This window comes from Triticum urartu, chromosome 3A, assembly GCF_056163025.1.
Source record: "Triticum urartu cultivar PI428250 chromosome 3A, HENAU_Tu73, whole genome shotgun sequence".
Lineage (NCBI taxonomy): Eukaryota > Viridiplantae > Streptophyta > Magnoliopsida > Poales > Poaceae > Triticum > Triticum urartu.
This window is the reverse complement of record NC_141875.1, coordinates 648,589,358-648,600,384: the sequence shown is the minus strand read 5'-3', so window position 1 is coordinate 648,600,384 and position 11,027 is coordinate 648,589,358.

Sequence of the window (11,027 nt, the reverse complement as noted above, 5' to 3'; positions counted from 1 at the left end):
CCGAAGTGGGAAGGCCCTTACCGGGTGAAACGAGTCACCAGGCCTGGCGCTGTCCGCCTGGAGACCGAAGATGGCACGCCAGTGAGCAACTCCTGGGACATCGAGCCTCTTCGCAAGTTTCATTCGTAAGGCGCGGTTGTCGGACCCCGTCCGGCAACCACCTCTCTGTGCGAGTCTTGCCGCTGTTGCATGTAAACCTCTGTACAGAGCCAGGCGCAGACCCTGGCACCAGAAAATGAAGCGCTGCATACCCCGGGGGCTATAGCATGCATGCTAGATTGAGTCCGAGTCTCGTCCTTGGTTAGGGTCGATAGTCCCTAACAGCGGCTAACCCCTAGCTTAGAGGTCGAGTGCCCGTCCCTTTGCTTTTCCTTCGTTCGCAGGGCCCGCACGTCCTGGCCAGGCCACCTGGAGACGACGAGGAGAAGAAGGGCGCGCCGGCACCTGGGCCCCGGCAAGAACGCCGGGGGCTGCGAATGCCAAGATGTCACCCCCGGCAAGCCAGAGTTGCCGGGGGCTGCGATATCAGATAAGTCTTTCATCCCTCTTCATGCATCCTCTTATGGACTGGGGAATGTGAAACCACGTTTCTTCCCGAAAACTGCCGTGCTCCCCCGACTCTAGGCCCTGGAGCGCGTTCCCGGGGCCAAGTTCGGTCGTAGCCGCGACAACAAAGGGATGAAACGAGGAGGCCGCACCCACCTTGTTCCCACCTCCGTCAAAGGCGTGAGGAAGGTTGAGCGACGTGGGAAGGCGGCAGGGCCTGTTGCCGGGAACGTCTGTCCGAGAGACACCAAGGATCTGTTCTTTGGCGTGGGTTCAACCCGCGAGGCAAATAACCTGGCAAACTTCCCCTTTTCATTAAAAAACATCCCATACAAGTACAGTCCATAGAGGATGAAAAACATGAAAGAGAGGATTACAAGATACAGCTAAGGCCCGAAGGCTTACAATTAAAAAGATAAGGTGCCCGTAATCCTTTTCCTGTCCCTCTCTTCAGGAGGTAGAACAAGCAGGCGAAAAAGGGAAAGGGGCGCCAAGGCGAGCTACAGGCGCCAGAAGACACCAAGAGAACATCCCGGGGGCCGGACGGTGATGGCGACGCCGGGAGAAGGGTGTGAAGGAGGGGCGGCAGGACGTCAGCACGCTGTCGAGGGCACCACGCCCTCGTACTCCGACCTGACGGCCTTGTCGCCAGCCCTCTTCCCCTTCCGCGACCTCCCTACGCCAGCCGCCCAAGGAGACGCCCCCGGGGAGTTCAGGAAGTCGGCGCCGCGGATGATAGGGTCGCCGGTGCCGCACGAGACGGCGCCCGACACCTAGTCGGAGCCGCTGTCCTGCCGCCCGCCACCCTCACCATCACTGCCGCTCTCCTCCTCGTCACTCTCGCTCGAGGAGGAGCCTTCGCTATCAGAGGAGCTGTCCACACAGCACTTCGCCCGGGTGCCGAAGCACCCGAAGACCTTGACGGAGAGGAGATCGCCCTCCACCAGCTTAAAATGGAGGGTGAGTCCCCCCGTCAAGCTGTGGATGCGGGCGAACGTCTTCCACCCTCGATCGAGATACATCACACTAGGGGCTGGGAACACCACGCGAACTCGCGTGCCGCTGATCCCACAGCCCCTCATGTGTAATCTCAGAGTTTCGGGCAGGTCCGACTCCATCGCGCTCGCGAACGGAGCTGGAAGCCGGAGGCGACGACGAGGCGCCCGGCGCAGCTTGACGAAGAATTCGCAAGGGTTGTCCCCTATATGGACCGGCGCGGGGGGAGGAGCCGCCGGCAGGGGCGAAGCTGGTGCGTCGCCCCGTCCGCCTCTTCCCCGAGCGCCTCGACCTCGTCCTCGACCTCGCCCCCTCCCTCTTCCCCTTATGGCTGGCTCTGCCACCACGAGCGAGGAAAAGGGGAGGGTGCGCTGTCTGGCGGCGACCCTCGCCGCCACCGATGAAGGCCCAGGATTCCCTTTCTCCATGGCAAATGAGAGAAAGGGGAGCAGAAACTGAAGAAAGGAGGAGACAGGAGAGTGCAGGCTTCGACGCTCCCTTCCCACTCCTTATAAAGGAGCGAAGTGGGAGCCCAGCCGCCCCGCTCAGCGAATCAAGGCACAGGAAGAGCAGGGAGGCGGGCCGACCCGCCCCCCTCTGCTCGCAACGGCCCAGGTTCCTGCTCCCACCGTCCGCGGTCCCAAGTGCATGGGAGCCGCGTGGTAGAGATGCAGAACTGAGGCGACGGATGGGGCAGCCTCGCCCTACCCCGTGATCTCGGGGAGTGGGCGCTTCGGAAACCGCGCACCGGCCCCGTCCAGTAAATGCGCCACGCCCCCACGCCTACCCCCGTTTGGAGAAGAGGGCGTGGGCCATTCCCCTTCATCATGGCCTGACGTATGCTCGTGGGGCTCAGCCCCACGCGCGCGCGCCACTCGCGTCGCCCACGACGCCGCGTTTGACGCGCGCCGTTCCGGGCGTGCGCGATAGAAGCGGAGAGATATTCGGCGTGACCTAGGCCGCGCGTGCCCGTGCACTGTTTTGGGCCTGGCCCAACAGCGCTTGGCACCGTGTCTGGCCCAGGCCCGGGGGCTCCTGTCGGTGTACTAAAGTAGGGGTACCCTTAGTACCCCGAACTTGTGCACGGGCAGTCGCAGCGTCCCGTGGCAAGGCCTGCCGGGTCACCACCAAGATCCTCCGTGGTCCCTTTGAAGACCATTCAAGAACAAAGTACTCAAGACAAGACCCCGGCAAGAGGAGCTTGCCGGGAAGGCCATCAGAAGCGTCCCAAGACCCCGGCAAGAGGCGCTTGCCGGGAAGGCCGTCCGAGGCATTCCAAGGAACTTGCCGCGGCGCGCTATGCGCCCCGACAAGGCCCGGTGAGCGACAAGCTCCCAGAAGCGACAAGTCGACGGCCGCGGCAAGGCGCTTGCCGCGGCAAGCCCCCACTCCATGCCCGCGCTCCAGCACATCCACCCACGTGTCGCTCTGGGGCCCCTCCCGAGCGCACGTGGCAGGAGGCTGTGCAGCTAGGGGCGTGCGGTGGCACGCAGGCGCTGACAAGACAACCATCGTGGCAAGACGGTGGCGTCCCTAGCGGTCCCTTTCGGTGCCGTCTAGGCGACACAGACGGGCATTTAATGCCCTTGTCCCCTGCCGTCAGGGTTAGGTATGATAACACTGTAGCAGCTAGCTGTGCCTACTACAGCACCTAGCTGTGCCTACCCACGGCACCCTTTCCATTTTTGCCCTTGGCCCCTGTTGCTCTATGTCGGTAACCCCTTGACAATAAAAGGAGGCCCGTGTGCAACGTAGTGAGGGTCGGCCACCTCGAGAGCTCTCGCGAGGTTCAACAATTCCACACACTCACGCTCGCTCCAGAGCTAGAAATCAATACCAATCCACAAAGCAGGAGTAGGCTTTTACGCATCCGTGCGGCCCGAACCTGGGTAAATCGCTCGCGCGCTTCGCCTCGATTTACTCCTCGCACGACCAACCGCCCGCTTGCTTCGCCTCGATCTGCTCTTTGCGCAACCTCCGCCCCCCGCCGAACCAAAAGGGACTCGGTCCGCCGGTCCCATAGGTGCCCGTGGATCAGAAACCCCCGGCATAAAGTGGCCGATGATAGCACAAATCATCGAGGGCAAGGATGGTATTTCTCATCATGAATTCAATTGATATCATGGAAGAGCTCATTAGGTTGATGATGATCACGACACATTTGTCGAGAGATTTCATGAAGATGCAATCAATCAGCGATGACAACAAGTCAAAGGAATGATGAAGCAGAAGGTTATTGGAACCATGGTTATGACACAAACTCAAAATCAAGCTTGCGGTTCAAGGCGAAATGATATGATGAGGAAAATCGACGTAAGCTTAGCTCACCATCGAAAATTGTGCTCCAGGAAGAAAGACCAAGTAGCACAGTTAAAATTTAGCATGATAATGATATAGTCGATCAGGCTAGAAATGATGTGATCAAGTACAACCTCGTAATTAAAGAAGATTACTAATAGTTGTTTAATCGCGATGCGGACTCGATTCAGTTATCGGTGTCCTTGAGTGTTTAATGACTCAGAGCCCGTGAAAAAGAATTAGAATCAGTGATAATGTAGTACTTGATGGAGAACTCATAAGAAGTTATGTGCTACCTCTTGAGCATGCGTTGGTTTTCCCTTGAAGAGGAAAGGGCGATGCAGCAAAGTAGCGTAAGTATTTCCCTCAGTTTTTGAGAACCAAGGTATCAATCCAGTAGGAGACTACATGCAAGTTCCTCGTACCTGCACAAACAATCAAGAACCTTGCAACCAACGTGATAAAGGGGTTGTCAGTCCCTTCACGACCACTTGCAAAAGTGAGATCTGATACAGATAATAAGATAAATATTTTTGGTATTTTTGTTGTATAGATTGAAAAGTAAAGATTGCAAAATAAACGGCGACAGAAATAACTACTTGATGTTAAATTAATATGATGGAGAATAGACCTGGGGGCCATAGGTTGGCTTCTCTCAAGATAGCATAATCTATGTTGGGTGAACAAATTACTGTCGAACAATTGTTAGAAAAGTGCATAGTTATGAGAATATCTAGGCATGATCATGTATATAGGCATCACGTCTGTGACAAGTAGACCGAAACGATTCTGCATCTACTACTATTACTCCACACATCGATCGCTATCCAGCATGCATCTAGATTATTAAGTTCATAAGAACAGAGTAACGCATTAGGCAAGATGACATGATGTAGAGGGATAAACTCAAGCAATATGATATAAACCCCATCTTTCTATCCTCGATGGCAATAATACAATACGTGCCTTGCTGCCCCTGTTGTCACTGGGAAAGGACACCGCAAGATTGATCCCAAAGCTAAGCACTTCTCCCATTGCAAGAAACATCAATCTAGTAGGCCAAACCAAACCGATAATTCGAAGAGACTTGCAAAGATATTTAAATCATGCATATAAGAATTCAGAGAAGAATCAAATATTGTTCATAGATAATCTTGATCATAAACCCACAATTCATCGGGTCTCAACAAACACACCGCAAAAAGAATTACATCGAATAGATCTCCAAGAGAATCGAAGAGAACTTTGTATTGAGATCCAAAGAGAGAGAAGAAGCCATCTAGCTAATAAGTATGGACCCGAAGGTGTGTGGTAAACTACTCACACATCATCAGAGAGGTTATGGTGTTGATGTAGAAGCCCTCCATGATCGATTCCCCCTCCGACGGAGCGCCGGAAAAGGCCCCAAGATGGGATCTCATGGGTACAGAAGGTTGCGGTGGTGGAAATAGGGTTTCGTGGTGCTCCTGGATTTTTTCAGGGTATATGAGTATATATAGGCGAAAGAAGTAGGTCAATGGAGCTGCGAGGGGCCCACGAGGGTGGGGGGCACGCCCACCCCCCTGGCGCGCACCCTCCTGCCTCGTGGCTTCCTCGGTGCTTCCATGACATCCACTCCAAGTCTCTTGGATTGCGTTTGTTCCAAAACTGATCCTCGTGAAGGTTTCATTCCGTTTGGATTCCGTTTGATATTCCTTTTCTGCGAAACACTGAAATAGGCAAAAAAACAACAATTTGCACTGGGCCTTCGGTAAATAGGTTAGTCCCAAAAATGATATAAAAGTGCATAATAAAGCCCATTAAACATCCAAAACAGATAATATAATAGCATGGAACAATAAAAAATTATAGATACGTTGGAGACGTATTATTATGCAGTCCCGTGATACTCTCGAGATACCAGGGTGTAATACTCGGCGAAAGATCAAACTAAAGGTTGGACTTGTATATTGATCCACAGAAGACAAGTACTTCAACTTGTCTGAGAAATGGTATCAAGGAGAAAATATGGCCGGAACCACGATTGCAAATGATCAATTCATCGATACCAGATGATATTATATCAAGGAAATAATTATTATTACAAGAAGCTGATACGTCTCCAACGTATCTATAATTTTTGATTGTTCCATGCTATTATATTATATGTTTTGGATGTTAATGGGCTTATTTATACGCTTTTATATTATTTTTGGGACTAATCTACTAACCCAAGGCCTAGTGCAAATTGCTGTTTTTTTGCCTATTTCAGTGTTTCATAGAAAAGGAATATCAAATGGAATCCAAACGGAATAAAACCTTCGGCAGAGTTATTAGAACAAACTTAATCCAGGGGACTTGGAGTGGACATCAAGAAACCAACGAGGAGGCCACGTGGCAGGGGGCGTGCCTACCCCTTGGGCGGGCCCTTCACCCTCGTGGGCCCCTCGTGGCTCCACCGACCTACTTCTTCCTCCTATATATATATTCATATACCCCGAAAACATCCAGGAGCACCACGAAACCCTATTTCCACCGCCGCAACCTCCTGTACCCAAGAGATCCCATCTTGGGGCCTTTTCCGGAGCTCCGCCGGAGGAGGAATCAATCACGGAGGGCCTGTACATCAACTCCATGGCCCCTCCGATGATGCGTGAGTAGTTTACCTCAGACCTTCGGGTCCATAGCTATTAGCTAGATGGCTTCTTCTCTCTCCTTGGATCTCAATACAATGTTCTGTTCGATCTTCTTGGAGATCTATTTGATGTAACTCTTTTTGCGGTGTGTTTGTCGAGATCCGATGAATTGTGGGTTTATGATCAAGTTTATCTATGAATAATATTTGATTCTTCTCTGAAATCTTTTATGTATGATTGGTTATCTTTGCAAGTCTCTTCGAATTATCAGTTTGGTTTGTCCTACTAGATTGATCTTTCTTGCAATGGGAGAAGTGGTTAGCTTTGGGTTCAATCTTGTGGTGTCCTTTCCCAATGACAGCAGGGGTAGCAAGGCACGTATTGTATTGTTGCCATTGAGGATAAAAAGATGGGGTTTATATCATATTGCTTGAGTTTATCTCTCTACATCATGTCATCTTGCCTAATGCATTACTCTGTTCTTATGAACTTAATACTCTAGATGCATGCTGGGTAGCGGTCGATGTGTGGAGTAATAGTAGTAGATGCAGAATCATTTCGGTCTACTTGCCGCAGACGTGATGCCTATATACATGATCATGCCTAGATATTCTCGTAATTATGCACTTTTCTATCAATTGCTCGACAGTAATTTGTTCACCTACTGTAATACTTATGCTATCTTGAGAGAAGCCACTAGTGAAACCTATGGCCCCTGGGTCTATCTTTTATCATATAAGTTTCCAATCTATTTTATTTTGCAATCTTTACTTTCAATCTATATCAAAAAATACCAAAAATATTTATCTTATTATTATTATATCTATTAGATCTCACTCTCGTAAGTGACCGTGAAGGGATTGAAAACCCCTTTATCGCGTTGGTTGCGAGGTTCTTATTTGTTTATGTAGGTACGAGGGACTTGCGTGTAGTCTCCTATTGGATTGATACCTTGGTTCTCAAAAACTGAGGCAAATACTTACGCTAGTTTGCTGCATCACCCTTTCCTCTTCAAGGGAAAACCAACGCAGTACTTAAGAGGTAGCAGAAGCTTCCATGATAGGACCTACATCGTGGCCATGGGCATGAACACAATGTTCAAGGTCGAGTCCCACTTCTTCAATGCATAACCTTACATTTACCTCCCATTTTCGAAGTTATAGTGTCAAAAAGTTATCTGACAAACCGTCAGTCGGGTATAACCCGCATAACTCTTGGGATCACATAGATTAGGGATGGCATATGGTCAACCCATCGGGGCATCTTAGTAACATATACCACAAACTGTAGGAGTAATTAGCACAAGCTCGAAAGTGGAGCACGGTTGACAAAGCAGAGGATACAAGTCTCCAAAGGCATAAGACACGATTTCCCAAAAGGCATTATGTAACCGAGGAAAAATCACAAAGTTATTGAATATGAAGGACTCAGTCGGATAATAATCCAACATTGGATTTGGTGGTACACAAGGGATCTGATGTGAGTATCGACACCCAACAAGAAGAATAAAGAATGCAAAGGCATCAGATTATTGAAACATCTAAATAATTCGATGCTTAACTACAAAGAAATTATGATTTCCAAATCAAGGGATCATAAGCAAACGCTCTAATTAAGGATGGATAAGATGAGTAAGCTTAGGGGTAGAATCGACGGCAATTTGATTGGCAAGAACCAGCTCATGTTTAAAATGATGTCTGAGCCAGAAGGATGAATTCTAGGAGTCAACTGAGTTGCGAGCATTTGCAACATATTGAATCAAAGGACTCAAAATGATAATGACAAAGGATGCCAATAAGATTACCAGACTTATGGGTTTAATCATAATGCAAGCAAGCAAGAATTTCAAGAGCAATAGGTTGCTGAGGATTTTCGGAAGATCGAATGGTATTTCAAAGACTTTTGTGAAATACATGAATCAAGTGGGGATGAGTGGATACTCGATAAGTGACAAGAAATTACCCGTAGGGGTATTCAGGTGGTAAAGAACTGCAAGGCAGTAGGCGCAAAGTATTCTCGGAACAATACAAAGAATTTCGGGGTATCTTGTAATAACCAGATCAACTGGGAATAAAAAAATAAAAAACGATAGGTGTATGTATTTATCTATAGGGATATTTCAGTGGTAGGGAATTGCAAAAGCAACGGGCACAAAGTCTCGAGAGAACATCGGAGAGTATCTACAGAATCCTTCGGTGCACCAAGCAATTAACTGGAGTGAGGGGCTCTCTGGGGGGAAGTAATTACGAGAACCTAGAGTTAGAGTTAGAAAAATCATTTAACCTGAATAGAAGAGAGTTCAGAGTCCCGGAGTAAAGATTGAGGAGTAAAAGATCCTAATACCACCCAAATGGCGGCGTGGGCCCGTAAGACAGACAACCATGTTAGTAAAAGTTTTGCAATGTCTAGACTCGACTTCGGCCAAGGAGTGTGGAAGGGTGATTCCTAAAGGCTGTCGGCTCTGATACCAACTTGTGACGCCCCCAATTCAATCGCACACTAATCATACACACAAACGTGTACGATCAAGATCATGGACTCACGGGAAGATATCACAACACAACTCTACAAATAAAATAAGTCATACAAGCATCATATTACAAGCCAGGGGCCTCGAGGGCTCGAGTGCAAGAGCTCGATCATAGACGAGTCAGCGGAAACAACAATATCCGAGTACAGACATAAGTTAAACAAATTGCCATAAGATGGCTAGCACAAACTGGGATACAGATCGAAAGAGGCGCATGCCTCCTGCCTGGGATCCTCCTAAACTACTCTTGGTCGTCGTCAGCGGCCTACACATAGTAGTAGGCACCTCTAGTGTAGTAGGAGTCATCGTCAACGGTGGCGTCTGGCTCCTGGGCTCCAACGTCTGGTCGCAACAACCAGGGATAGAAAGGGGAAAAAGGGGGAAGCAAAGCAACCGTGAGTACTCATCCAAAGTACTCGCAAGCAAGGATCTACACTACATATGCATTGGTATCAATGAAATGGGTAGTATCTATGGACTGAACTGCAGAATGCCAGAGTAAGAGGGGGATAGCTATTCCTATCGAAGACTACGCTTATGGCAACCTCCATTTTGAAGCATTAGAAGAGCGTAGATGGTAAGTTCACCAAGTACCATCGTATAACATAATCCTATCCGGTGATCCTCCCCTCGTCGCCCCGCGAGAGAGCGATCACTGGGTTGTATCTGGCACTTGAAAGGGTGTGTTTTATTAAGTATCTGGTTCTAGTTGTCATAAGGTCAAGGCACAACTCCGGGTCATCCTTTTACTGAGGGACACGGCTATTCGAATAGATAACCTTCCCTGCAGGGGTGCACCACATTTCCCAACACACTCGATCCCTCTGGCGGACACACATTCCTGGGTCATGCCCGGCCTCGAAAGATCAACACGTCGCACCCCCACCTAGGCACAACAGAGAGGTCAGCACACTGGTCTAAATCCTATGCGCGCAGGGGTCTGGGCCCATCGCCCATTGCACACCTGCACATTGAGTACGCTGCCGGTAAGCAGACCTAACCTCCCTAATACAAGAACAGGCGTTCCAGTCCAATTTGGCGCGCGCCGCTCAGTCGCTGACGTCAAGAAGGCTTCGGCTGATACCACAACGTCGAGTGCCCACAACTGTTCCTGTGTAGTTGGTTAGTGCGTATAGGCCAGTGGCCAGACTTAGATCAAATACCAAGATCCCGTTAAGTATGTTAATTGAATTAACCGCGAACGCCGACCAGGGCCAGGCCCACCTCTCACCTAGGTGATCTCAACCTGCCCTATCACTCCGCCACAAAGTAACAGTCGGGGGCCGTCGAGAACCCAGGCCCACCTCTACCGGGATGGAACCACCTGTCCCTTCAGCCCCCACATCGGAATCACTTGCGGGTACTCTACGAGCCGACCCGACTTTAGTCACCACATGTATCATATAATATGTATGTAATTATATACCCATGATCACCTCCCGAGTGATCACAGCCCAAGAGTATAGCATGGCAGACAGACAAGAATGTAGGGCCACTGATGGAATATTAGCATCCTATACTAAGCATTTAGGATTGCAGGTAAAGGTAACAACAGTAGTAGCAAAGACAAGCTATGCATGAGAATAGGATTAACGGACAGAAGTAACATGCTACACTACTCTAATGCAAGAAGTAGAGAGAAGGAATAGGCGATATCAGGTTGATCAAGGGGGGGCTTGCCTGGTTGCTCTGGCAAGGAGTGTCAACAACGTAGTCGATCGGGGGTCGCCGACAGTCTTGGGGTCTACCGGAAAGAAGTAACGGAGGGGGAACACAATAAATAACAGAGCAATCAAAGCATCACAAAGCATAACATGGCAATACGCAGTGCTAGGGATGACCTAGCGAGTATTAGGTGCTACCGGCGAAGGGGGGAAACATCCGGGAAAGTATTCCCGGTGTTTCGTGTTTTTGGGCAGATGAACCGGAGGGGAAAAGTTGCATGTTCGCTATGCTAGGTCCATGTGGCAAATGAAAGAACATCGTATTCGGATTCATCTCGTCGTTCTGAGCAACTTTCATGTATAAAGTATTTTCATCTG